General features: G+C 41.8%; 1 protein-coding gene across 7 annotated transcripts in view; it reads left to right on the top strand.

Annotated features, from left to right (window-relative positions):
* SORCS2 (sortilin related VPS10 domain containing receptor 2) overlaps positions 1 to 27,766 on the top strand; it is a 558,451-nt gene that overhangs the window by 32,461 nt on the left and 498,224 nt on the right. The gene's annotated exons all lie outside the window — the stretch shown is intronic.

Raw genomic sequence — 27,766 nt, 5'->3', positions numbered from 1 at the left:
TAGTTAGAAGACTGTTTAAGCTAGGCTTGAGGTTATACCATATGCCTAAACAGCACAGTGAAGGATGAAATGTCTTCAGTGGTTTTCTAGGCAAAGGGTCAGATGAGGGGAGATTCCAACTGGGCAGTGGGAATGTGGGACCACAGAAGTATGTTGATGTCTTCTACTGATGTGCTTCTCTCCTTTGGCTAATGTGTCTTTTATGAGCCATAGTGAACCTGTGTTCTCTAAGGAAATATCTGTAAGAATAAATTAGCTTTTAAACTGTGGTTGATGGCACCTGAACCTCAGGTGCCATTGAGAGCAGCCTGTCAGCAGTGGCATGTTTTAAACCAGAGCTGATTTCCACATCCTGTGTTAACTGTTGCTTTTCTAAAGAAAGAAATAATCGAAGGGTTTGCCTCTGCTTTTTTATACCAGTGAGTCTGTATTGGCTTTGGTGGAATTATTTCTGCTTTACCCTTGCTAGCTGAGAGTTTAGTTGCCAGTGCTTCTCTTTTCCTTTCTCATGTCTGGCTGTAGTTAATGTATCTGCCATGTGATTATTGCAATATGACGGTTTCTTTTTTCTTGAAATGTGAACATAAACTGAGTGCTTTTGAACTGCATTTTATGTGTTTATTAAGCAAAATATGTTTACTATTAAAAAAAAAAAAAGCAAAAGAGGCTTAACACCTAGAATAGAATCAACTATTTCAGCTGGAAGGGACCTACAATGACCATCTAGTCCAAGTGCCTGACCAATTCAGTGCTGACCAGGTTAAATCATGTTATTAAGGGTGTTGTCCAAATACCTTTTAAACACTGACAGGCTTGGGGCATCAATCACCTCTCTGGGAAGCCTGTTCCAATGTCTGACCACCCTCTTGGTAAAGAAATGCTTCCTAATGTCCAGTCTGAACCTCCCCTGGCACATCTTTGAACCATTCCCTTGCATCCTGTCACTAGATCCCAGGGAGAAGAGCTCAGCACCTCCCTTTCCACATCTCCCCTTCAGGAGGCTGTAGAGAGCAATGGGGTCACCCCTTAGCCTCCTTTTCTCCAAACCAGACAAGACCAAAGTCCTCAGCCATTCCTCATAGGACATTCCCTCCAGCTTTGTCACCAGCTTTGTTGCCCTCCTCTGGACACATCCAAGGACCTGAACATCCTTCTTAAATTGTGGGGCCCAGAACAGCACACAATATTTGAGGTGAGTATTGTGAGTGTTGTGCACCAACGCAGAATACAGCGGGACAATCACCTCCTTTGGCTGTCTGGTCATGCTGTGGTTGATCCACTCCAGGATGTGATTTGCCCCCATATTGAGCTGCTGGCCACTAGTGCCCCAGATCCCTTTCAGCAGGGCTGCTCTCCCAATTTATACTTGTGCCCAGCATTACTCCATCCTAGGTGCAGAATCTGGCATTTGGACTTGTTAGGTTTTATCCCATTAATCATAGCCTGATGTTCCAATCTATCTGGACCCCTCCATAAGGCATCTTGTCCCATCCCATCATAGAATCACAGAATAGTTTGGGTTGGAAGGGACCTGCAAAAGTCACCTACTCCAACTGCCCTGCCATGAGCAGGGACATCTTCACCCACATCAGGTTGCTCAGAGCCCCGTCCAGCCTGGCCCTGAATGTCTCCAGGGATGGGGCATCAACCACCTCTCTGGGCAACCTGGGCCAGTGTTTTAGCACCCTTATTGTAAAAAATTTCTTCCTCATGTCTAGCCTGAATCTTTCCTCTTTTAGCTTAAAACCAATACCCCTTGTCTTCTTGTAACAGACCCTGCTAAAAAGTCCATCCCCATCTTTCTTATAGGCCCCTTTTAAGTACTGAAAGGCCACAGTAAGGTCTCCCTGGGGCCTTCTCCAGGCTGAACAACCCCAACTCTCTCCCACCCCATCTCACCTCCCCTGGGGCTCCTCCTTGCTGTTGGGGCTGGGGCAGAGGGAGGTGTAGCCCAGCATGAGGGTGCAGACAAATAAATACAGTGTCTAAACATTAGGGAGCAATTCAGGTGTTTAACTTAGTGACCCAGTGCCACTTTGGCTGTCTGAAAGCCCAATATCCTATGAATATACATGAAATTGACAGAATAAAGTAAATGCCTTTTTTAGATCAGCCAGGTGAGGCACACTAAGGCATCTGAAATTGTACTGAATACTTTAATTCCATTTGTAATGTATGGAACTCCGCTGGCTCCATCTATGGACAGTTAACTCGCACCTGGCTGCACACCTGTGCTTAGGAAAGGTACCAAGCTAACCAGCCTTTTATTAAGCATATTTAGAGATTAAATGCAGAAAGTTGTACATGAACCAATGATTTTGTTGTAATAAGTAATATGATAAATACCAGTTATCAGGGAAAAACCATAGGAAAGATGCAATTTCGACCCCTGCTGAGGAGGTGCAATTGACTTGTTTTGAAAGTAGTCTTACAAGGAGGCAGGCTCTTGTACCCTGATTTAAAACACTTGCAAAGATTAAGATCTCCAACATATGCTTTTCCATCCAAGTGGCTCTTTTGTGCTTGTATTCAACCCCATGCCTTCATCACTGCCTGCTAAAAGTCCTTCATTTTTCCATGGGGAAATAATCACCAGCTGAAGTGGATCAAGAATTACTTTTACGTGGATCGTACTCAGCAACAAGTTTAATTATAGCTGAAGTGGTAGATATTCCCCTTGTGACACATCCTCCCTTTATTGGCACCAGAAGAAACGTTTAGCAGTGGAGGAACTCTGCACTTCCAGAGGAATATTCTGCTTTTCTGCCGCTCTGACCAGGTGACTTACGTTAGCCCAGCTGCACCTTTCATCTGCCTTTCAGGAGAGGAGCAATAAATATCTTGTGATTTAATGCATACCCAGCACAAGGACTGGGTATGGGATTTTAAAATCACCAAAATATTCTGCAAGCTTACATTACAGGATAGTATTTTATTAAGGCAGCAACTCTGGATTTTGTTAAGATTGAATGTAGACATTTTTATTACTTATTAATCAAATTCCAGATATGTCAAGAACATGATTTAATTCCTACTTAATAATCCTCTAAATGCAAATATTGGAACTCTTTAAAACAAGCTAAATATTTTTTCACTTGAGCTTGATGAAGCTGATTAAGAATTACCTGCAGTAAGTTGTTTTAGTTCCAGAGTAGACTATCTGTTTAGTAAAATAAATTACTGCCTCAGGGGAGTATAAAGAGAAACACTGGAACATACTTAGATTTTCAGAAGCATTTTGCAGTGGCTTAACTCTGCTCTGAATTTTATCCTTCATTTCAAATGGAGGAAGGTGAGGGAAACACCCAGTGTCCATCTTGGATAAACGGTGCACAGAGAATGCAGAAACATTTTTTCTGGATGTTCTCTATACAATGTTTGTTCAGCATTGCTATGAATTCCTAGTTGTCTTGCTAAAATCAAAAGTCTTCTGCCAAAGGTAAGGACAGGTTAAACTAAGTGAGCTGAAAAACAGCTGTTACACTCACTGGCAGTACTTCATTGTCTGTGTCTTGTTAGCTTTTTGTTGGATTTGGCTTAGCTCCTTGAGAAACAATCCCATCTCTTGAAGAAATAAACCTCATGTTACCACCTTAAAATAATATGAAAAGTACTTGATTCTTCTTGCTACATTCTACCCATCATCTTCTCTCTCTAAGCTGTGTTGTTTGGCCGTTTCTATGTCAGCTGCTTTCTATACTGAACCTGATACCTGCAATATTTTTCATTGCCATATCCCCCTAATAAGTCGAGCATATCACAGTGCTTGCCAGAAGCCATTCAAGCAAAACATTACCAGTTTATGAAATATCTTTAATTAATAAACTTATGAGGAACAAGTGGTGTTAAAGACTGTTCAGCCAAACTAAGCATTGTGCTGTTGTTTTTATCCACAGAACTCCCCTCCTTCGTTTGCCCGAATCTCTGTTGAATCGTAACATCAAGCTGCGAGTCCTTCCGAGGGTGGGAGATTCGGGTAGTTTGCCAGGGGGCTGGGCCCCACCCCACCTTCTGGAGCCTGGGAAATAATAAACCATGCTGGGGAAACAATGTGGATCCAATTTGAAGTCCAAGAAGCGAGGACGTTCTGTGGCGTATCAGAAATGCACGGCTTTTTAACCCACTTTCTCATGCCTGGCTGTTGCTGGTGTCCTTGAGCTCAGTGATCAGACATGACACACAACACGCACTACCTCAGCTAAGTGTGATGTTGCGGGCCTTAAATTTGAATTTTCCACTTTTTTGTGATAGACGGAGCGTAACTGTGTTGGTCCTGCCTCACATGTGCATATTGTGCCTCCAGGGAGGGAAGGCATCGGGGCTTCCCCAATGTCCTGCGCTCCAGCCTCCCAGAGAGCAGCGCAGGGCTGGCAAACAGCCACGCTTTGCAAGCTTGTGTTCCAGCAGCTGTTCATGGCCACCTCTTCTGCAGAGTGCCCAGACCACAGATTTATTAGTTGTTATTAATTGTCCTTCTGGATATTGATAAAATACAGAGTGACAAATATACTGAAGAGTAACTGTGGTTTCTTTCCTTTTGGGTACTGGAGTTGGGTGCACCTCCTAATATGTTGCTGCTGTGGAGGCTTGGCGCAAGTAAAGCGTCCTCTGGAAGTTCAGTGCTGGAGAAACTAATTGTCATTATCTTGAGAAGTGAATATATTAATTTCAGGACCCTGCTTATTAAGTGTCCATATGGAAGGAAAGAGAGCTTTCCATGTAAGATCCTTTTCATGCAGATCAAAAAACCTCTCTCCACAGCTATCTTTTCTGACTCTTAGTTCTGTGCTAGAAGCTCACAGATAACTCTGCATTTGCACGCCGAGAAGGCTTTCGTTAGGCAGAGGCATGATAAGTGTGGTCATCTGGTTTTGTGTCCAGTCCTTAACCCTGAATGTCTTTGCAGCCTTAAATAAATCACTAAGGCCAACATTTTTTGAATGTCAATGTCTGAAGTTAGACATCCAATTTTGTAGTTAAGCACGTAAGTAGGACTGCTCTGATTTATATAGACACTGACTCCCACGGTGTCTTTATGTGTTATATTGTGTGGGGGTTTGTAGCATTACTGAAAACTAAATGTGGATTTAGGAGTATAATGTAAGACAGCCAAGTCTGAGAATGTCAGCCTTGACCTACACAAGCTCGATTTATTGCCCCTCTGTTAAGCGAACCGAATAAGGTTTACCTGGCTGAAGAGGATGCTGAGAGGACTGATGGACAGAGAGTTTTCTGATAATTAAAGTGTTTTGATCAACCAGTAGCTGATATTTTCTGGTTTATGAATAAAGACAGTTATTGTTACAAAAGAAGGAGGAAGATTTCTTCAGATGTGTTGCCCAAACAGTGCAGTTGACATGTGCAAATGTAGCATTTTAATACATTTCTGACTATCAAGCCTGTGCTGTTAAAAACAGCCTGGTTTGATCCACTCTCCACCAAAAGAGATGAACTACAGTTTCTTAATGAGCAGTTAGATAGCTTCTTAGAGACATGTGCAATATCATACTGATGAGATAAGGGCTCCTTTGTGGTATGCTGGATTCATAAGCCTGCTGGCTCCATGAGCTGGAGCAGAATGTTTGAGCATTTTATTAAAAAAACCCTACTGTTTTCATAAAGTTTTGGGAACACATTCCAATCTTGTTTTCATCACATACTTCTGGCATAGAGAACAGTGGAGCTTACAGCTATGCTGGGGCTAACTTCCTTTTCATCACATGGGGACCAAAGCCTAGAGCTCTCCTTTTAAATTCCTCTGCTCCAGGTTTACAGTAGCAAGGACACGTTAATCTTGCTTCATAATATAAAGGGAGTGGGTTCCACGGCATACTTTAAAGGACTAGATTTGATGGCAGTAAGTACAATTGCAGCTTTCAGCTTGTTACAGAGTTAAGCTCCAGAGCGTACGTGTTAAAAAGGAAGTTCTCACTGAATGTAATATTGTTTGTAGGGAGAAGCGTCTTTGAGTTTAGTGTCCCTCTCCCTTCCGTTTCGTGAGTGCTGTGACAACTCTGCCCCTTTTGGGGACAGACCCAAGTCTGCTGCAACTTTGTGTGGAACGTGTATCAAAGCCTACTTTTGTCTTGCTGAATTCAATGGCAATTTAGTCTTTAGATGCAGCAGCAGCCCTGCTGGATTCCTTGTTATAATTTATTCTTTAAGGAGTTTATGTCCAGAAATACTGACTGCCTCTTGCTTCCAATGACTTAAACATGAGCTGACTGCTTATCACCCTTGGAAGGTGGGGTGCTTCCCTGCAGAAGATTCCAGTTTAAACAGACAGACATAATTGCTCAGAAAAAAAAATGTCCCTTGGCTTCTGATGAGACTGTATTAAGTCAGGCTTGGTTTGGTTTGGTGTGCTGTGATACAGGGGTGTGACAATGCTTTTCACATAATTGGGTTAACACTGAAAGCGTCTATTTTGATTAACATGGTGCAGTTTAACAGGTAGAAAACCAGGACAGACAAGGAATCAGTCTGATGGCCAGAAAAACATTCTTCAAGTAAATGGGTTTATCAGGTACTTGATCAGTCTTTCAAAGTCCAGCTGTTGAGCAGAATCAGCACAGGCAATTGTATTTTCTGAGGTTTTAAATAATGTATCAGAAAGAATCTTGACTTTTAAGAAATGCACTGCTTGTGTTGTTTTTCCCCTCTGAAGCCACGAAGCTGCTTTGCTCCAATTTGGATTTAGGCATCTTGTGCAGCACAGGGCTGTGTGCGGTACACAACTGCTGGAATTGTTTCTTTTTTTAACTAAGAGATTGGCAGCCACTTGGATGAGTCACAATCATGAGCCTAATTTTAGCTGGTATGTATGTATTGGGAGAATCTACCAGAGACAGTTGCATCTCAAGAGTTGAGAGACGTGAAGTGAGTTTGGTTTTGGGGCTTCTTAGAAATCAACTTTTGTGTCTGAATTCTGTTTCCTCTCTTGTGGTTTTGTACAGCCATATTATATGACCTTTCAGTTGGAATTCACCTAATTCCTTCACCTTCAAAGAGTTTATCAGGGGACAATCTAGAGTGACAACATCAATACTTTGATTGATGCTTGTTGGGTATGTGTTTGACTTACGTTTGTGTTTTGACCATAATGAAGTTCAGAGTTTAAGCTGTCTGTAGTGTCCCAGTTCATTTGTAGATTTATCCAGGAGCCTCTGCTGGTTTCTTGTAGCTGACATGGGAAATAGTGTCCGGGAAGATGTGTGAGTGTGTAGTTTGAGAGGAGCAGAGTATATGCTGTGAGAACCCTATGGTTATTCAGGCTGCGTAACCTGTCTGCCAGCGTTCATGCCCCTATTTAGTGGCTGTTACTGTTATTTTAGGGCAGTAAAGGTTGAGTGCTGTATTTTACTGCGTTGGTCCACCTGTATCAATGTAATGCAACCTCTGGCAGGACCTGGTTCCTACTTCTGGCAGCTCCTTAGGAAAGCAACGTAAACAGCAGTGCCCGCCTTTAAATGCTGTGTATGTGAGAAAGAAAAGGCGTGTGCTTTTTATGGCATCTTGCTGTTCCCTAATGCATTATTCCTCTTTCCTCTGAGGCGAAGGTGTCAGACTGGATTGTGCAAGGAGATGGAGGCCAAGCTGTCATTTAGTGCTTGTGTTCAGAAAACAGCCATTAGCAGTACCCGAGTCCCTCCTCTGCTTTGTGTTCTGCTCAGCCTCTCTGTGCACCTAGGTAGTAAACTACCATATGTTGTTTATAGAGAATGCAAAGGCAGTGTATCATTTTCCACTTAATCAGGATGTTTCTAATCGGGAAATTGCCCAGAGAACTAATTAAAGCCAAATGTACTCAATAACTACTGTTTAAGAGACAGTAATTCTGCTTAGCACAAACATCCTCAAGTGATTTACAGGTACCTGGGCCATGTCCCATTTTTAAACTGAACGTGGCCTGGTTTCGCCTAGGAGAGCTCTTACTTTTGTCTGAGTTATGATGCTGGGAACGTCTGTACAAACTTCTCTCCCTGTCTGATCTGTGTCGAAGCTCTGTCTTTTCTAGCCCAGGTAGGCAGTGTCCTCCCTGTCATAGTAAGCCCTGCTCGGGGCAGAGCTGCTTCTTCCATTACCCCAAGGAGTCTCAGGCTGTGGGCTGGTGGTGGTGATGGTGACAATCCCACTTAAACTTTGCTTATGCTGAGCATAAACACCTCCTGGCCCTGGACACGTGTTCCTGATTTGTGCTGTTTCTCATGTTGTCCTGGCAAACTATTTGTTCAGCTGTGCAGCAGCTAAATCTGGATACTGATCTGGCTGAAAAATAACCCAGAGAAAGGGGGGAAAAAAGAAGAGAAGAGAGGTGTCTCATCCAAATCGGTTTTGTAGCCTGGTTCGTGATGTGGCTACAGAAACAGCTGTACAAGCATCAAGGAGGGAGTGGTGGGAATAAATGGGTGAGGTCAGGGTGAAGGGAGGCTATTGAAGCCAGCGTTGCTGCCAAAACGTTACTTGCCGAATTACTTCTCAGCCCCTCTGTTTTCTTGAACATTTCCTCACATCTGCTCTGTCACAGCAAACTCTTATGGATGTTACCACTTCTGCATAATAACATAACAGCTGTACTGGTTCAGACAAAGGCTTCATCTAGCCCAATATCCTGTCTCCAACGGTGGCCATAATAAGCAGACCCAGGGGGTAAGGAGGGACAAGCATGTCTGATACTTTCACGACTGTTCTCTCAGCCTCAAACAATGTTTAGCTCAGGGGATTTCCTGAACTCAATGTGGTTCATTTACACAGTAACTCTCATTGGATCTCTTAAGTACTTGTCCAAGTCAAGTACTCCCCTGAAGGCCATGTAAAGTCATGGTGTTCATGACATCTTTTGGCAAGGTGTCTCACATGTGGTTTTCCTACTTGGGATAACCACAAAGTTCAAAGGCAAGCCAGACCTATAGTACCAACACGGACAGACCTGAGACCGTGCTGGCTTGGAGGGTGACATTTGTGGGAGCAGCCCAGGATTGTCACACCTCTGCCCAACCAGTGTGCCCTTCAAACCAGGGCAGCTCCAACTGCTTCTCCAGTTGGGACTGGTCATGGCTCACAATGGCTCTCTGGCTATGTCTAGGGATTGTTGGCTGTGTTGGCGTGAGCCAAATAAGTGTGGGGCCCCTCAATGGCTCCCAACTCAGGCAGATGAGTTCCAGTGCCCCGTTCCCTGTCACTCTTTAATTCACAGAAGGAAGTGAAACGTGTGGACTAATAAAATTGGGATATTCCTAGATGACCATTTTTAACGTTGGAGGGTTTCAGGAAGATAGTAATTTCCTAGAGGAGAAGATAGCGCTTATTTAGCGTGCTTAAATGGATAATTGCATGGAGCCATGTTCACTGCCCAGTCCAGTCATCTGTGACCTATTGTCATTTTTTTTGCTATTATATCTTTTTACCTAATGTTGACTCACAGACAACAATATTGGAGAAAAGGTTTCTCTAAAGAATTGGAAGTATCATGGAGTTGGCAACACCTGGTGGCTACTGCTCAGCAAAAATGAAATGTTTTGGTTGTCTTAGTCCAGTGTGAGAAAGAAGGATGTGAAAGGATCTTTTCCATAAGGCAGTTAAGTTCTCGGTGTGCTCAGGTGAAGTGACCAGGGAGGAGCATGAGGATACACATTACGTGTTCTCCTCAGAGGTGGATGGGTTGAGTTTATATCTGAAAGCACACCAGCCAACTGAGAAGCTTGCAGCCTGCATCTGTTTTGTGGGCAAATGAAAGTTTTTTACATCCTAATGCTTGTCTAATTCCATTGGGATTCACACTCGATTATAAACTGTGTAACTCTGAATACTGTCGTTTTCTGTGCTCGTCTGTGCTGTGTGACCAAGTCAGTGAGTCACGGTTCTGCTTGAGAAAGGTGAATCTGCTGAGACAAGACCAAGAGGACAAACTAGGGCAAATGTTACATGTTTGTTTATTAGTGTGTTTGGTGGAGATTATAGTTGTTGCTAGAATGTACATACCTGTTTACTGGGATGAGAGGGAAAACTCTCCATCTCTTTTCATCTGATGTTCATCGTGTTTCTGACGATAATCCGTTCTTAGGCCCGTGAGGCAGTCCTGATCCGTGTGGTGCTGCCAGAGCCACCTGAGTGTCAATGGGAAACACAAAGGGAGAAGATAAAATTACCTGGTATTTATTTGCACATTAAAACCTTTGTATGAATAGGCTGTACATCCCTTTCTCCTGCCCCCTTGGGATGTGATTCCCCCTTTGTAAGATATGCACAATTTATGTAAATGATTGTGATTGCCAAACTAATCAAACCAAGGACAAAAGCAATCACAGCCACTCATCTGGCATCCTGCTTCCTGACTTCAGCCCCCACATTAACTTCTACTTCATTAAAATATATATGACCCAATTCGAGAGCTAATTTGGACGAAACCATTAGGCTTCTGTCCTCATCACTGGTAGAAGTCTGAGGTTCATTTTCACACACGAGTGAGCAGTTGCAGCTTTAAGATGCATGAAGGTTATTGCTGTGTATGTGCATATGAAAGGGAGAGGGAAAGTGGCAGTGGACATACTATTTCTGTAATGGCATCCTTTTATAACGTCTTATTTGTGCTCCACCTGTGGAGTGCTGGGCAGGATGTGAAAATACATGGGCAAATTAAACACATGAAAGGGAAACTGAGCCTGTGAGAAGGGAGAGTGGCAGGATGCTGGTGTTGCATTCTAAGTGTTGAGTGGCTAATACAAAAGCTGGTGGTGGTCTCAGTGGAGTCCCACTGAGTGGAAGGTGTCTGGTCAGCTCTCCAGAGGTGTTTGGATCAAGCCCGGAGAATCTCTACATACCCTGCAAAGCTTTTTCCTGTTGGGTAGCTATTTTAAATGCCTTAACTTCAAAAGAAGCCCTTAGCAGGCAGAGTTTGCAAAAATACTCAGAAGATCTACAGGTTCAGAATCTCAAGATATTTTTTAATTCAGCAAATCCCGGTAATTTATCCCAGTAACTTCCCCGTCTCGGGAAGGATGCCACAGCTAGATTGTGTCAGTAATATCTACCAGCATGTGTGGCTGGCAGGGGTTTGTCCCCTGGAGCCACTATCTGGGGTATCAAGTCAGTCTCTGGACTGATGGATGAGTCACTAGAATCTCTGTTTTGTTTGTGCGTTTTATCAGAGATCATCAGGCAGCCGTCAGTGTGATTGACTAACTCCGCGCCAAGTGTCAGGCAAAAGGAGCTGAAGAGAAGTAGCACAAGTGACAGCTAAAGAATAAGCAACAATCTGTCTTTTCAAATGAGTTGTTCTGCTGGCAATTTGACAAATTGTATGGTGTAACTGAAAGTTCTAGTTAATGTGTTACATTACTTTATTTCAAAATATTCTGTTATGAATTGCTTACATTTAAATTCTGCCAGATAGAATGCTTAATGATATCGGTACAAATACAATAAAATTGACATAGAAATGCTGAGACAGTGCAAGTCTTCTGAGATTTATTCCCGAATATACTTGCAAAGTCCTGTTTCAGCATTTTTAAAAATAATTGGACATCTTTGTTTTCTGCAAAATAGAATGTAATAGGAGAGTTCTTCATATAAATGGACAAGAAGGAGAAAGGGTGGGATTGGAAACAATTTGTTTGCCCATAGAAAACCTCCTGCAAACTTTCGCTCAGCATATTTATTCGGGTGCCATACCACCTGATTGATCTAATTTGTCTGCCTTGCATGGGTAATTCATGTTTTTCCCATCCTATGAAAACCTGACTTCTTTTTTCTTTGAGTTTGATCAAAATGACTCTGGTTCCATGATATAAGGATGACATTTTAATGGGACATGTGAATAAAGAGAATCTCCATGAACTCCAGGTTTGTTGCCCAAATATATACCAGGAACATGGGAAGAATTAGCTTCCAAACTTTTGTTTTTCCTGGCTGGTTAATGCCTTGGAAGTGCTTACAGCTCTTACGATTGCCAGTGTTTCCCCATGTTTTTTTGAAATTACTCTAATTATTTAAGAAAATGTGAATCGTGGTTAATTGAGCAGTGGCTGTATTAATTCATTATGACAATATTTCAAGGTCTTGTCATTTGTTTCTCACAGTCTGGCCAGTCAGTGTCTTGTCCATGGCTAGCTAATGATAATAGCTTGTAAAAAGCTTTACTGGAAAAATTAAAGTGTGATTTTAAGCAATTGCAGTTTTACTGGTATATGTCCCTATGGGGATATCCTTACTCTACAATGATTTTTTTTTCCCAGACTGACAAATCAAATTTGTGACTAATTTGAAATACAGGGTGTTTCAAAACGATGGACCCAATTAAAAACTCAGACCTGCTTCAAATTGGGTCCATCTTTTTGAAACACCCTGTATTCTCTTATTCCAGAGTAAGTGTCCCCACTTGAAGAGCTATTTCCAAGCACTCAAGTGGTCATATTTTTAAAACCTGATCTGAAGGTGCTTTAAATGTCCTTGTTTTATTCTGCATTGCAATGTAAGCTCCTAGCTTACGTTGTCAGCTACCATGCTCGACTGAGAGTGCTAAGTCAATCACATGTGATCGTTAAAAATGTCCATTGTCCATTAAATTGCTAATATTCTACCCTGGGCTAAGATTGTTTGGATGTTTGCAGCAGCTTACAGTATCTTCGTGGTTTTGGCTTCCTGTCATGCTCGTTAGTCTGATACAGTGTGAAGACACACTGTGTTGGCAGGTACCGATGGTAGATTAAGCACTGGTTGTATGGCAGTGCATCTCCTGTTTGTCCTCGTCACTGCTACCTGCTCGTGCTGGGGGGAAGGTTTGTCCAGGAGTCTCTGTGAGAACAGGAGCAGACAGCAGGAACAAATTTTCCTAACTATCACTTCTAAAAGAGACCTGGCAGACAGCAAAGGTATTTTTTTGCACGTGGCATTCCTCAAGATTTGATCTCATCCCCCATCATGATAACTGCATGCTTGTTGGGCAGAAGCACAAACTGCAGTTGAGGCTTGGGGCCAACACAGAAGATAGGGGAAAGCTACTTGCTAGTTGCTCTGCTGAAAGCAAGGCAGCATCTTCTCAGCGTCACTCGGCTGGGGCTGGAACTCTTCCTGCTGTCGCAAAGGCTCTCCCTCATGTTTTGTTCTGATTTAAGCACCATTGGCACAAAGACGTGTGATTTTCTTCAACAATGCAACTGATGTGACCAAGTTTCTTCCTCAAAGCGTCTGATACTGGAGTTTAGATGGGCCTATGTGATTATGGCCTAACATAGGTGAAAATGAGCAGAGACCATTTAAATAGAAGATTACCAGCGAGTTATTGCAGGGAATATAACCACTGCTTGCCTGGAAGGTATTTATCTGTTCTTTAATAGCTGAATTTGCAATGACATCTTAGTGCCTGTGGCAACTAGCGCCATAAGAACTTTTTCTTTCAGGTGCAGGCTTTATATGTAAACCTCTGAAAGGCTGTGGTTCCCGCAGAAGCTTGCGTGTGCGTGCTGGAGGTGATGGGGCTGTGCTGGCTTCAGCAGCCACAGCTGCAGCAGGGCTGGTCAGTCCCTGCACGGCCAGTGTCCCCTTGTGCATTGGCCACCTGGGGACAGCCTGCTCTGCTGCTGGGGAGGCACCTTCAGAGGAGAGGGGAAGGGAAGGGAGGGCTCCGAAACCCTTCCCTCTCCCCTGCCCTCCAGTCAACCCATTTCTGTGCGGGGTTCTCCACTGATGAGAAGCTGGGGTGTTTTTTGGAGGACATACCTGCTGGCATAATTCCAGAAAGTGTTAGACATGTCAGTGCTTTTGAGATCCATCATAGGTGGAATCTCATGGTAAATGTTTAAAAAAGGAAGAAAAAGACAACTGCACTGACCTTACTTCTCCTCCTCAATTTAAAACAATTTGGATGTCGACATTTTCTGTTCCATTTTCAGAAGGAGGGACACTAATCCAGAGGTGGTGATGGTAACAGTTGATGTGTTTACTTTTGTTATGTAGTGAGTGTTGTATTGTCCTTTTGTTCTGTGACTGATGGTTAAAAATAAAACTGTAGACAGTCCTGAGAATGCAGGGGAGGCTTGACTAACATACATGTTGAAGTAAAAAAATAAATAGGCAAAAAAATTACATTCTTTATTAGTGAGTATGTTTCTTTCAGGCTAATTTTTCTAAGGCAGATGATAAAATTATGTTATCTAAATTCAAAGAACTATATTTAAAATATTTTATTACTATGTTGGTTACTCCCGTGTTACTGTGTGTCCCCAGACTTTTGAAACACAGAGGTCATCTTAAAGAATCCCACCATTGCCTTAGTTTGCAAATCAGCTCCTTGAAATATCAGCTGTATGTATTTTGCATTTAATAAATTAATTTATTAAGGAAGCAAGAAATTGATTATTCAATTACTGTGGATCAGGCACCAAACATCCTAGTATGTTAGATGAAGCATGAAGCTGATCAATAAAAATCCATTTCATCAGCATTTCTTAGCGGTGAACTAGCTGCTTGGGAGCAAACACAAGCACACACATGCAAACCCCTCTCTCATCTAAATGTTTTCAGATGCTGTGACTGAAACACAAATGTCCTGTGTGATAGATCTGTGTATAATCAGGGAATTTGTTATGTATGAAATGCAGTTTGAATTTCATTCCTGGGAAAAAAGTTATATACATCTTTGTTTGTATTATATATATCTGAGTGAGATATATGGATCCCATGGGTAAGAAACACATTATAAAATCTACATGTAGAAAAATTTTTTGTCTTAACATTAAAGCTGTTCTGAACACTGGCAACAGTCCAGAATCAAAATTGTCATGGTTTGTATGTGTCTGCCTGTTTCCTTCTTTGTAAAGATCCTTTAAATCTTCGCTTGAGAGCAGGCTCTTGCAGATAGTTTATAGAGAGTGCTGCCAAGCTCTTCTCATAGTGGACATACTGGAGGCCACAAAAAACAAAACAAGTCTCTTAAGTTGGAATTTATGTGCGGGGTGGTTGCTCAACACTTTGCCCACTTTTCCAGGGGGAAGTGTCAAAAATGTTGCAGTTGCAGTTGATGGAATGGATTATGTACTGCCTAAGAATGACAACATATATCTGTTTTGGGATGCAGGCAGTAGAATATAATGACCCTGTCACCTTGACATTCATTTTCTTAATGTTGGTCCATTTGGATTCTAAATGTGAAAGCATCAGGCCATTGCTCACCATTGTGACTGTCTACAAAATAATGATTGTGCCTAGCAGTAGTGTAATTATTGCACTTTTGTTTGCATATTTGTTCAGTAATCTTCATTTTGCATTCTCCAGGTCAAGTTCTGCACTCTTCAAGATAAATCTCAGACTTTGGTTCTTTGAAAAATATTGAATATGGTTTGCATAGTGTATTAAGGAGATGACAGTGCTCTTATTCTAGTGGTTTCAGTGGAGTTCCTTTCCATTTACACCTGAAAACTAAGATCAGAGTCAAATCATTGGTGTTCGGAGCCCTATTTTTAATGTTTTCTTTACTAGAATCTATGTAATGATTTTCAGCTGCTTGAAAACTTTCACGGCAGCCAAAGTAAGTATTACTTGGTGGTTTGGGAGTCTTTCCTATCTTCCATCAGTTTTATTTTGAAAATAAAATTGTGTAAGCTAATTTTAATGCATTTTGCAAAACTCTGCTGATGATTTATGGTTTGTGTTACTGGTACAATCTCTTCCAGCCTCAGAGCTCCCAGCTAGTCCTGGGAGATGTTATAACAGTAGAAGACTCTTTATCTCTCTGTCTATGAACCTGTAAAAACTACTACCACCACAAATCTACACAGATGGAGGAAGTAAAGCATGTTAAACTCAAGGCAGATTTATGTTCCTCTTCAGCCAAACACTTCAGCATACATTTGACTACAGACATGGATTTAATCCATTTTTAGTCAACAAGTCACTTAAGCGCATGACTAAGTCCTGCTGCATTACCATGGAAGGTGAGCGTGGGCTGACTTGGAGTGCTTTGCTGACTTGGAGTCTGTTCCACACAGAAGTACAAGAGTCTGATGGTGTCGTGTGTGTGACGTTTGTGCCATTGTAGCTAGGTATAAAGCTATGGGTGAATCATCAACATCACCACAGCAACACATTTCTTAACACTCCAAACCTTTTTCTCTTGTGAGACAGAATAGCTCATTACATGACCTTGGTGGAGCAGTAAGGTTGTTCTTATTGGAACGAACCAAGCAGGGAGGCTCGCAGGTAGAATCACAGAATAGCTGGGATTGGAAGGGGCCTCTGGAGATCATCTAGTCCAACCCACCAGCTAAAGCAGGTTCACCTCAAATAGCTTGCACAGGAATGTGTCCAGGCAGGTTTTGAATGTCACCAGAGAAGGAGACTCCATAACCTCTCTGGGCAGCCTGTTCCAGTGCTGAGGCACCTCAAAGTAAAGGAGTTTCTCCTCATATTCACATGAGACCTCATACACTTCACTCTGTGCCCGTTGCCCCTCATCCTATCTTTGGGCACCACTGAAAGGAGTCTGGTCCATCCTCTTGACCTCCATCCTTGGATGCTGAAGTTCAACTAGCAACCCTGCTTTTCTGTGCACAGGAGATCTTGGTTTGGACTTCACGTCCTGTAGTTGCCTCCTGGCCATTGCCCTGGTGCTCTCCCACACCTGCGAGCAGCCACAGCCGTCCCTGTGGTGATGGACGCACGAGGAGATGGGCACCGAGCTCTCTGCTGCTCCCGGGCACCCGCCTGCCATCCAGAAAGGAGCAGACTTCGTTAAACCCACAAACAGCTGTTTATCAGCAGCAGCTACATCTAACTGCGCCATGTAGGGCCATCCATGAAATTAAATTATTTGATATACCAGATTCTCAACTGGTGAGATTCAGAACCTGAATTAATTACAACAATGTAAACCAGCCAAGGGGAGGACCCATCTTCCTGTGTGTGTTTTCCATTTGGAGAGTTTGCTCACTGAAGCAGACATTTGAAGTGCCTTTATTTATTTTTTTTTTTTAATAGCAACATAAATTGATTATTTTGAGAGAATACAAATGTTCAGAAGAAACCATTTATTACCTATTTTGGGATGTGAATGATTGTACCAGAAACCGAGGCTGTTATCCCTTCCAGTCTCCTGCAGGGTGATGAACTCTCTGGAATGACTCTTGTGTTGTCCCGTTCTCCTCACCAGCACGAGGGAACACTGGCATGTTTCTGTGAGGACTCTAAAAAGAAAAGATACTTTTTGATTCTTTGTGTAGTGATCTTTAGTCAGTCTGAGATTCCTTACGGGATATAGTTTGTTAAACACCTGCCAGTCATGCAATATTCTCTGCTTTGTTGAATTCTCAAAAAAGGCACAAGACTGTGTTTTCAACTTGGTGCTTTAATATTATTTAATAACCATGATGAGTCAAAGGTTTTATGAGGCTTTTTGGCTTCAATATGCTTTTCTTGATGTGGATGAAGGCACTTGAAGCTGAACTCAGAGCAAGGGGCAGAAGAGGGGTTGCGATGAGTCAACCATCATGAGAGGCCTTTTTTCCCCCCTAGTATTTATTCTGGTAATAGAGCCTTTGGCAGTGGCAGAGAAGAGATTCGTGGCTGCTTGTGAGCACGAAGGCATCACAGGCGTGGCAAGGTGGGCTCCCATAGGAAGAGTTGGCCAATATTCTTTCATTTGCTGTGATAATGATGGTTTAAGGTTTTTTCTATTCTCGAAACACAGCAGGAGGAAGAGAATATTAAAAATTCCACTGAGAAGATACTGCAGTGATTATTTCTCAGTTGATGGCTCTTGCAACTGTACGCCTTATGTTATTCTCCACCTCAACAATTTTGTTTGGAAGTAGTAGAGACACTTCTAAATTAAAAAACAAAAACCAAACAAACCAACCCCCAAAAAACCAAACAACCAATAAAGCAACAACAAACCAACTCTGAAATAATTTGTTCTTGAATGGGGGAGAGAGACCACAAATGTCTGGCCACCTCATATTTGTCTTTGCTTAATGACAGTCTTTGTCCTGGTGGTTATCTTGTGGATCTGACTAGGCTCATTTCCCCAAATTTATATCCATCTATAATTGGAAGTTAATGTGGTAGAGTAATTCCAGTCCTGATTCTGTGCTCTCTCTCTTAATTAAATTACTTGAGACGGTTTGAGGTGAGTAGGGGCAGTGCTATCCAGAAGTTGTAACCTCCTGTCCATCCTGCAGGAAATAAGTGCTGTTTTGTGGGTGTCCCCATAAAGAGTAAGAAGCTTCCTTCCCTAATAAATATAGTTCAGTTTAATGGTTTATGTGTACATCAGTCTCTGTTAAACTCAGATTTTGTGCCAGAAGCATGCCAGCTAGTGCTAAGAAGCCTTTTCAAATGCTCTGCCCATCTCCTCCAAAATACACATTTTTTTAATAAGACACAGTCTTTGGTATTTACTGACTTATCAGGCTTCAGCTGGCTTTGGCCTGCCAATACTTCCACAGTATAAGTGTTAAGCACATTGGCTCTGCATTTTAGTTCTGGAAATGAGATTTTATCCAACTTGCAAATTCTTTGGTTTTGCATACTGACTGTATTTATTGTTGATATTTTGAATTTTTAAGTGCTGGATATGTCACACAATGACTAAATATTTGTAAAATTTGCTATCTGTCATAGCTGTTTTTTAATTGGTTAAAAAAAGAGACCCCTTTAATTCCTGAGAACACTCTCTTCTATGTTAGTGTATGTGAAATAAAGGGTGGAAAAAGCTGTATGGTACAAATCTCTTAATACAAAAATGCACAGGAGAATTAGAGAACCTGTAAGAGGACATTTCCCCCAGGTAATATAGCCCGTAGCTTGTTACTCTGCAAATCTGTTAACTGCACAGCTCCAGGGACACAGTTCCATTGTAGTTTTTGATCATTTGAAACAGTCAAGGCCTTTATGACTGCTGGGTCTTGAAGAATTAGATGACTTTTTTTGTCTTGAATTAGCCATTCCATGTGTAGTTCAGCAATATTTAAATACTACATAAACTCTCAGAGCTTTCATTCCTCTTTTCATGTACACATTATAGTCATTTTTTGAAGCAGAGTAGGCCTTTCCAGCCAGAATATAAAGGTTTCTGAATAGTTCATGTTTAATTCCTGAAACGTAGATTTCTAGGTATATTCCTGGAGATAAGCCAAATGTAATATAACATTAAGGTTTTATTTTCACTCCATATGATTAATTTTTTCTCATGATATGGATACAACTCAAAATTTATCAGTTTCAATTCATCAGGTTGATAGTGGCCTTTTCTCCAGATGTGATATATTGAGCTCAATAGGCAGCCGCCTTTTAACATTTCTGTCTTCTAAATTGCTATTTATGTGGAGAGGACGAGTCAGTGGAATCAGCTGGATTCACATTTTCCCAGGTCTTCAGCATGGAAGACACTGGAGGGAAATAAACTTGTGAGTGTCTTCTGGGTTTAACCGGCAGAAGTCGGTTATTCTCTACCTACATTAATATACCGTAAGATATTCTTTGCTGTCCACAAGCTAATAAATTGTACTGTGTGCTATCAGGGGAGTGTAAAATATGACCCCGAGAATTTGATATGCTTTTATACTGAAGGCTAGATAAGACATGGGTTCTTTATTTACCATGAGGATTCAGAAATAGTTTAATATTTAATGGCAGCTATTGATTTACTAGGGCTTTTATTCTATCCTGTGGGGTTGGAAAGAGGAGTGCTTTTGCTCATACATGAAGTAACAGCAAACAAAATTTTCAAATCCCAGACACATCTAAAAAGTACATCCCTAAATCAGTATAATCTAATTGGTAATGTTTGGACTACTTCTGCTGCTTGCTCTCGGTTTTCCCGAGAGGAATCAAGGGAGATGGGGATTAGCTCCTTCTGCACATGGAAAGGCACTAAGATGTGTCACTCCTGAGTCAGCCTGGCCCATGAGAACACCCCCCCAAATCTGGGACATGTAGGATCTCTTATATAGGAGGTTTTATCACTCCCTCTTAAATAGCCAAGTGGCCTGATCTGTGCTGGTGCTAAGCACCTGTAGCCTCTTTCATAAGTTTCACCGTGTTCATAGTTGGGAAACAAGTTACTCAATATAAATGTTTTCCCGCTTTAGGAGGAAGGTTTCGGTATTTAACCTTTATTTCAATGACTAGATCATAGGCTTCAGTGCGGTTTTCTGGAATAGTCTTTTAGATGCGTAATCTCTTTGCCTGCTCTTATTATTAGTTATTATTATAATACCTTCCTTCCTTCCTCATATCCTTCTCATTTGCAGTCCCCTGAGCAGTCAGAGCTGCTGTTCCTGCGCTCTTCTGAGTCAGCCATAGCCAGTCCTGCCGAATGAACGCCATTCTCCTTCACACCAATATTTTCCTCTGTTGTCCAGAGCTGCCTCGAAGAGCAGGGATGACCTGACCATCCGTGCGCAGGTGCAGTTAGAAGCACGTATCACTGTTTCCCAGAGTCCCAGCAGCTCTGTTGTGCCTCTGCCTGTCTTTAGGGGCTGAGGCTGTTCCATTGAAGTGGGGTTCATTTTTAAGCTTTGTAGTACAGTGATGATGGTGTTGTGTGGTTTTGCTCCTTACTATGTAGATGGCTCGTGTGACTAACAGTACTTTTGATAACATGGGGATTTCTGTTTGCAGGGCACCTTTCCATAGACAACCTAACAGGTTCAGTTTTTTAAAGCAGAGAGCACCTTTTTTGTATGCAAGTTTGCTAATGCAGCATTTGTGTTGTAAAGCAATAGTGTAGGCCTGGCTCGATTCATTGAAGTAGCACATTTCATGTGTTCTTTGTATGTGCTAATGCTAAATATTGTCTACTTCCTTATCTTCTTATATGTCAATACAAAAGGTGACAAGGTAAGTTTAAAAAATTGAACTGATATAAAATGGTAATTGTTTGAACAAATAATTTAGAGGACTAACTCTTCCATGCTCATTACCAAAAGAGGAGTATTTAAAATATATTCATCAAATGCTTTGTAAACTTTGCAAAACAAACAGTTGTATTTCTTTCATGGAGTGGCGATGGTTCTCTCCAGCTTGACTTAGCTCATCGAAAGGATCTGCTTTGTGATGTACACAAACTCTATGAGCCTCACTGGGAATTTGGTCCATTCATGGAAGACACGTTTAATTTATTAGGCAGCCTGGTGTATTCTTAGAAAGAAAACTTCAAGATGTCTATGAAGGATTTGGTGTGTATTGAATGAGCACATGATTTGTGTGCTGCGGGAAGAGAGGAGCTGATTTGTCTTGAGATCTCTTGCTTATACAAAAACTTGCAATATGTTAACAAATTTGTGATATTGTTGCTGGTACATATTGGAGGAAAGCCAAACTCTGCACATATTTGGCTTCAATTCTAGTAAGTTATTTTTATTATTTCAATTAAATGATTTGGTTTATGTAATTCCATAATGACTTGATAATGCAGAGACCTGTGCTGCACACCTGCAATGTCAGCTTCATGTAATAGCTATTATTTGGGAGGAATATAATAGAAAATAGTAGAATAAGAAAGAGGAGAATATAAACTTGCTGGTTTCACCTGGTTGTTACACCAAGAGTTTTACAGTGTGCCTGTTCTCTAATACATTCCTGTCTTACGTGTTTTGCCAACACACTCATATAAATATAATATTATTTTGGAAGAAAAAATGATCAATTTCTACCAAAACAGCTTTTCAGGGCACCTCATGTTGCTTGGTCCCACGCTGTGAGTGCTGGCTGCACGTGAGGCAAACCTGCAGCTGTTCCCCACACCTTTCCAGGTCTGTGCTTTGTGGCATTCATGATCTCCTGCCTTCCAAATGCAAAGTTGTATGGGTGAACATGAAGCAATATTTAAAATACCAGTTTTAGAGCGTGAGTGTGAGTTCTCTCTTTTCATTTTTTTTTGGTAACATTAAGGTATTTCAGTGGTGCCTGTCCATTCAAAATAACCATTCTCTTCTTCAAGGGACAGAATTACACAATTGCCATAGTGTTCGTGCTGGGTTTGCTGACGGGGCACTGGTGTGTCTGTAAGGATTGTGGTTGGAAATGCAGGTTCTTCTGTCTTGGGTGGAGAAGCAAGAAATTGTGCTTCTTAGTGGAGATACTGCATAGCTGTCCAGAATGGAAATTTTTAAAGAGGGGAATTTTCTAGTGAGACATAGATATTAACGTAGATACTGATTTTTTTAATTTTTTTTTTTTTTCCTGGCTGTCTCTACGAATTATCTGATCGAGAACTACCCAACCAGAAGGCCAGGCTGTTGCTTTCTAAGCTTAAGATACTTGCATTGTTGGGATCTAAATATAAAGCTGCAATCAATAGGACGATCAGTTTTCTGCAAGCAAAGGGAGCACAGTGTAAGTAATAATCACTTTGTGTATATGTAGCTTGTTGAAGTGATTAGAAAAATGATGGCATCAGCCTTTTTGTTATATAGTTGGATTAGTTAGGGCTTCAGCTTGCAATGTTATCTCAGAGACAGCAGATAAAGCAGCTGCTAGGGAAGCTTTGCTTGTTCCTATTTACAAGGAGCTTGCACCTGTACTTGTTTATTTTCCAGTGTGGGGAAAAGGCTGAGAGCATAAAGCCACTAAGTGACCAGAAGTGATATCGGTCCATTCCAGTTTTCACGGTTCATATTTTTTTTTAAGGTACTATAAGTAGTTAATCTGAGCCATCCATGGAAACGCAAACAAACCATGTGCCTCCCATGCTATAGTGGATGCTACTGTTTGCCTTCATCTTCACCCAGTGATACACTGGTCCTGATCCCCTGCCCTTCTGCCATGCTGAACAGACCTTCCTGATGTGTAATCCTGGCTCAGCAGGACCCTCTCTGGAAGTACGGCTTTGGGGGGCACCTGAAGGGTCAGGTTGTGATTTCTGTTTTAACTTCCCAGGTGCATGGATTTCTGCTGCATATTGATCAAAGACATTATAAATAAATATACACGTGCCAGGATTAAGACACATAGGCACCATGTGACTCTTCTTTTCTTTGGGCATATATGATTTGAAGGGAAGATTTTCACGTTTCTTTGGCTTCTGGAGTGGGTGTGGTGTTCCCCCCCCCCCCCTTACCTTCTTAAATTGTCTTTGGGCTTTGAAATATACATAGTTTCATTTTCAAATGCACTGAATAGTGGATCTCCTGACATCAAGCACTGAGTACTTTCACAGATTTATAGGTAGAGATTTAGAAATCCAATTTAGTTTCCAAATAAGTATGAAGCTCAAGATGTTTATTAACCTTTGCTTTAAAAAAAGGTAAGAATATCGGTGTGTATTCCCATCAAGATCATTATTTCTTTGCATTCACAAGCACGTGAATGGAACATTCATTTTTTCCACTTGTGGTGATGAGTTTTGATGCTTCACCTAGAAAAACTTTTCCTCAAAATGTAGTTTGTGTTTGGAGTTACACCGCAGGCTTTGGCAAATTCCTTTTGACAAGGACTTTCATATTTGGCATCCAGCCATTGAAAATACACAATTCTTGCTACTCCACTCCAAGCTGCATTGTTCCTCGAGAGCAGAGCTATCGTGCAGCATCATGGAAAATGAGGGGACTGTAGTAGCAGCTTGGTTAAAGGCTTTGCAAATCTAAGACGAAGCTTTAAAGTATTTCTGAATCTAAAAAAGAAGCATTCGTGTACTGGTGAGATAGATATGTTTGTGTAGACTCCTGTTTGCCATATGTATCTTCATAGTCATATGCGTTGTGCTAAATGTAGACAGATAGGGCTGTATCAGATCTGTATGGGAGCAGGAGTCCACTGACAAATTTGCTTCAATAAAAAATGTCCTGCTGTTGGCATTATTAATTAAAACTAGGAGGCTTCCCTTAACAGTCATGGCATTTGGAGGAGGAAAGGTGATCTTAAAAATAGCTTGGACATAACCCATAGAAAGACTTTCATAGTTCAGCATCAACATCTTGAGCTGTATTGGGGCTAACAGGGCAGTCATATGGTCTGAAAAATTGTGTTCCTTGTGGATAGCTGCTTTCTCCATTGCTTGCAACTCCTAAGTGATCCACAGCTGCTCTGTGGGAAAATCAATACAGTAATCCAGTCCGAAGGTCCTAAGGTGTAGCAGCAGTGGCAATTATGCTTTGACAATAGACTTCTAAAGCGTGTGGTATGGCTTCATTACAGTGAATAACTTCAAACATTCTGCCAGTTTTCTCAGGCTCCTCTGATCAGGACTGAGCTGGAGCGGAGATCTTAAATCAAGGCAGCTGCTCTATCTGAGCAGTCCAAGCAAATGGGTCTTAATAGTGGCAGCTAGTGTGGTAATGAAAATCTGTTACACCTATTGCTTGGTGTAGCAGAGCTTTGGATACCACAAAAGGTTGTCTTCAGATGAGATAGGGGATTAGGATTAATGTAAAGGGGACAGAGCAGATGGTTAAAGAAAATTAGCCACTCTGGATTTCAGGGCAATAGCAAAGATTTCAGATTTATTTGTGCTGCCTTTGTTGCCTTTTTTTTTTTTTTTTATTGCATACATTTGCAAAGATTACCTTGGATGTGTGCATACCAATACTTGTAGTTTATGCAAACAGGGAGTCTAGCTTGCACATTTATTTAAGATAAAAAAGATATTTAAGCTGTTAAGGAAATGAAAACATAATGATAGAAATAAGCCCATATAGATATGGCATTATTGTGTTTGGTCTTCTGTCAGATACAGCCCTTGGAGTTGTAGCGTTTTGCTGTCTTTAATATAGAGATGTGGCCACTGAGACAGCTGGTCAGAGTTGGAAGTTACCTAAATCAGAATGCAGTATTGCCTGTTGAGGCTTGCAGGCGTAGGGGACTCTACCCTGATCGATCAGATCAAGACAGATGGCTGTGGAATTGGCTCTCCAGCCTCGCTGAGCCACACTGGGGTGTTAAGGATGCAGGCAGAGGAATTATGCTCTGGTTTGGCCATATGGCTCCAGCTGTAGCCCCAGGGCTGCTGCCGCCATCCCAGCAGTTTCTCTTTTGGCCTGACTGCCTCGCCCTTGAAGAATCGAAGATAAAGGAATGTGTGTTCCAGGCTGAAGAAAAAAAAAGTTTCTAGCTGGTGGTGCAGTGTGTGTAGCCGTCCTTTTCTGGTCTGAATTAGTTGCAGGTTCTTATGGGAATTGAAAAGGTCAATCTCTTGCAAAGTAACCGACAAGACGACGATAAGTTGCTCAAACAGACATCCCTCTGTTTCTCTGAAGCGTAATCTATCAATCATTTCTCAGCCTTTTTCTTTGCTGTCATGAGATGATAGCAAATTAATTGTAGGTCTGTACATCAGACTTTTAAGTGCATGTGTGTGCTTCTCTGCAAAATAGGTTTCAAATGGCTTGGAAATTGTAATCTTAGTGAGCGCTCTCCTTCACCCATAATGATTTGTGTCTTTCTAAAGTCATGAACACAAATTAAACTTGCTTTTAAAAACTGTTTTAAAAAATGAATGATTGTTAACAGATAAGGATGGCTCTTAAGTGGGCTTCTCTGCAAAAAATGCGGCCACCCCCAAAGACCCCAAACCTCTTTGCTGCCCAGATTTCTCTAGCAAACTGTCCTTATCAATCGGAATAAAGTTTCTGTGGAATTGATTCACTCTGCAGTGTCGCAGAGGTGTCCCAAAGAGGTCAAGACACACTATTGTTTGCCATTTTTGAAAGGGCTATGGGCTCCTGTGAGTTTGTGTCTCGCTGCAGCAAACCGAGATCTTGCCTGCCTGTGCGCTTGCTGTAGGATTGACCTACAGAGCCACATAAAAGGGCATGATTGTAGTGTCATGGCAAAGTGAGCCTTAAAAATCCCATTTTTTATTGCTTAAACTGATTAGAAGACCAGCACCTTTTGCGGGGATTTTTGTAAATCCAGTTCTGTAAAGATAATAATCTAGGTCAGAAGCTAGAGGTGCTGTCACCTTTTTTCAAAGCTACAGTATGTTTGGAAACTCTTTAATAAGGCTGGATTGCTATAAGGAATCCATTGGATTTCTGAAACACTCATTGAATTTAACCTATAAAACTCAAGTTCCCACAGGTTAACTGAGGCTTGTCAGCTGGTTCCTTCATCTCAATGTAGGCTGACATGAACATTTTGAGAAAAAGCAAAGAAAACATTCTGTGTTCACTTTATCCCATTCACTTGCCTTCTGAGCTCTTCTCATTTAACTCACTTCATTACACTGCAAAATCAAGGTTGACCATCTGTCATTTAGCAGAGCAGGGCACCTGGCTGCGTGGCCTCGTTCTGCTGCTAATGAGGGTAACGACTACGGTGCTGATGAGACTGGGGCTGGTTCTGCATTGCCCACGTTGGACCTGTCCAACCGTGCAGGAGCTGCCAGGAGCGAGGGATGGAGCGAGGTGGTGGGGCCAGAAGTGAGGTTAGCTCCAGGTGACGTTAGCTCCAGGTCAGGTTAACTCCAGCTGAGGTTAACTCCAGATGCGGTTAGCTCCAGCTGAGGTTAACTCCAGGTGTGGTTAACTCCAGGTGTGGTTAACTCCAGGTGAGGTTAACTCCAGGTGAGGTTAACTCCAGATGTGGTTAACTCCAGGTGCGGTTAACTCCAGATGCGGTTAACTCCAGGTGAGGTTAGCTGCAGCTGAGGTTAACTCCAGGTGTGGTTAACTCCAGGTGTGGTTAACTCCAGATGAAGTTAATCTCAGGTGAGGTTAACTCCAGGTGAGGTTAGCTCCAGGTGCGGTTAGCTCCAGGTGAGGTTAGCTCCAGGTGCGGTTAGCTCCAGCTGAGGTTAGCTCCATGTGTGGTTTACTCCATGTGTGGTTAACTCCATGGAACTGAGCCCTGGGCACTGCGGCTTTGCCCATGTTGTGCAGAAACCAAACAGTAAGTACATGCTTGCCAGGACAGAAAACCTGTCCCCGTGGAAGGAGCACCTTTGCACAGAAAGGCTCTCTAGGGGTACATACGCTTTGCGGCTGACAGTACCTCATTTTGCTGTCATGAAGTGCTAACTTGTTGCTCTGGAAGTCAGTTAATGGAATCGGCTGTCTCTAGGACTCTTCAGAAGATGCATCCTGCTGATATCAAAACACATGAATTCTAGTTCTTGTTCAGATGTTTTTTCTCTGACTTCAAGAAAATAAGGTTTTTAAAGGGTGTGTAGGTACTTAAATATTCAGACAGAGACTTTGTGAAATTTTAAAAAGCAACCTGCTGTTAACTTGCAGTTACTATGGGTGCCTAAATGCCTTTAAAATCTGCCCTACTGCTTCTCTAGGTATTCCTCCAGGAAAATGAAAAGGTAATCAGGATTAATCCACTAATGGAAAATGTGTGGCAGTTGGACAGTGCACTGAGGACAAAAAGTAACTTTTGAGAAGTCTAAGAACTGTGAAGTTCTTGTAATGCCTTTATAAGAGCAATATGAAATACGCAGGTCTGACATGATGCAGGTAGTAACGAAGAAGAGAGAAACAACATCCCGTTAATGGTAGAACTGTGGAGTCCTTCTTTGCAGAAAGTGGACTGACAGCATTTGTAGGTTAAATGAAATGAATTAGCAAACAAGTAATTATATTTGCATGTAACCTTGTTAAGATAATATCCTGTCCATCTTAAACCTGCCATATTAGACATATTTAATCTTTGTGACGCATGGAGTGGTATATTATGTTTGACAGCTTCTAAAGGAAGAAGGATGAGAGACTGTAATTGGAATGCTGCTGTTGGATAATAATGATGAGCACTTCTCATCTTCAAAGGGTTTTCAGCCTCTCTAGCTAATCCACACATCTGCTGAGTGGGAAAGGTAAGTTTTATTCCTGTTTTA

This window comes from Patagioenas fasciata, chromosome 4 (genome assembly GCF_037038585.1).
Source record: "Patagioenas fasciata isolate bPatFas1 chromosome 4, bPatFas1.hap1, whole genome shotgun sequence".
NCBI lineage: Eukaryota > Metazoa > Chordata > Aves > Columbiformes > Columbidae > Patagioenas > Patagioenas fasciata.
The sequence above is the reverse complement of the archived record's forward strand: the minus strand, read 5'-3'. Positions and strand labels throughout refer to the sequence as shown.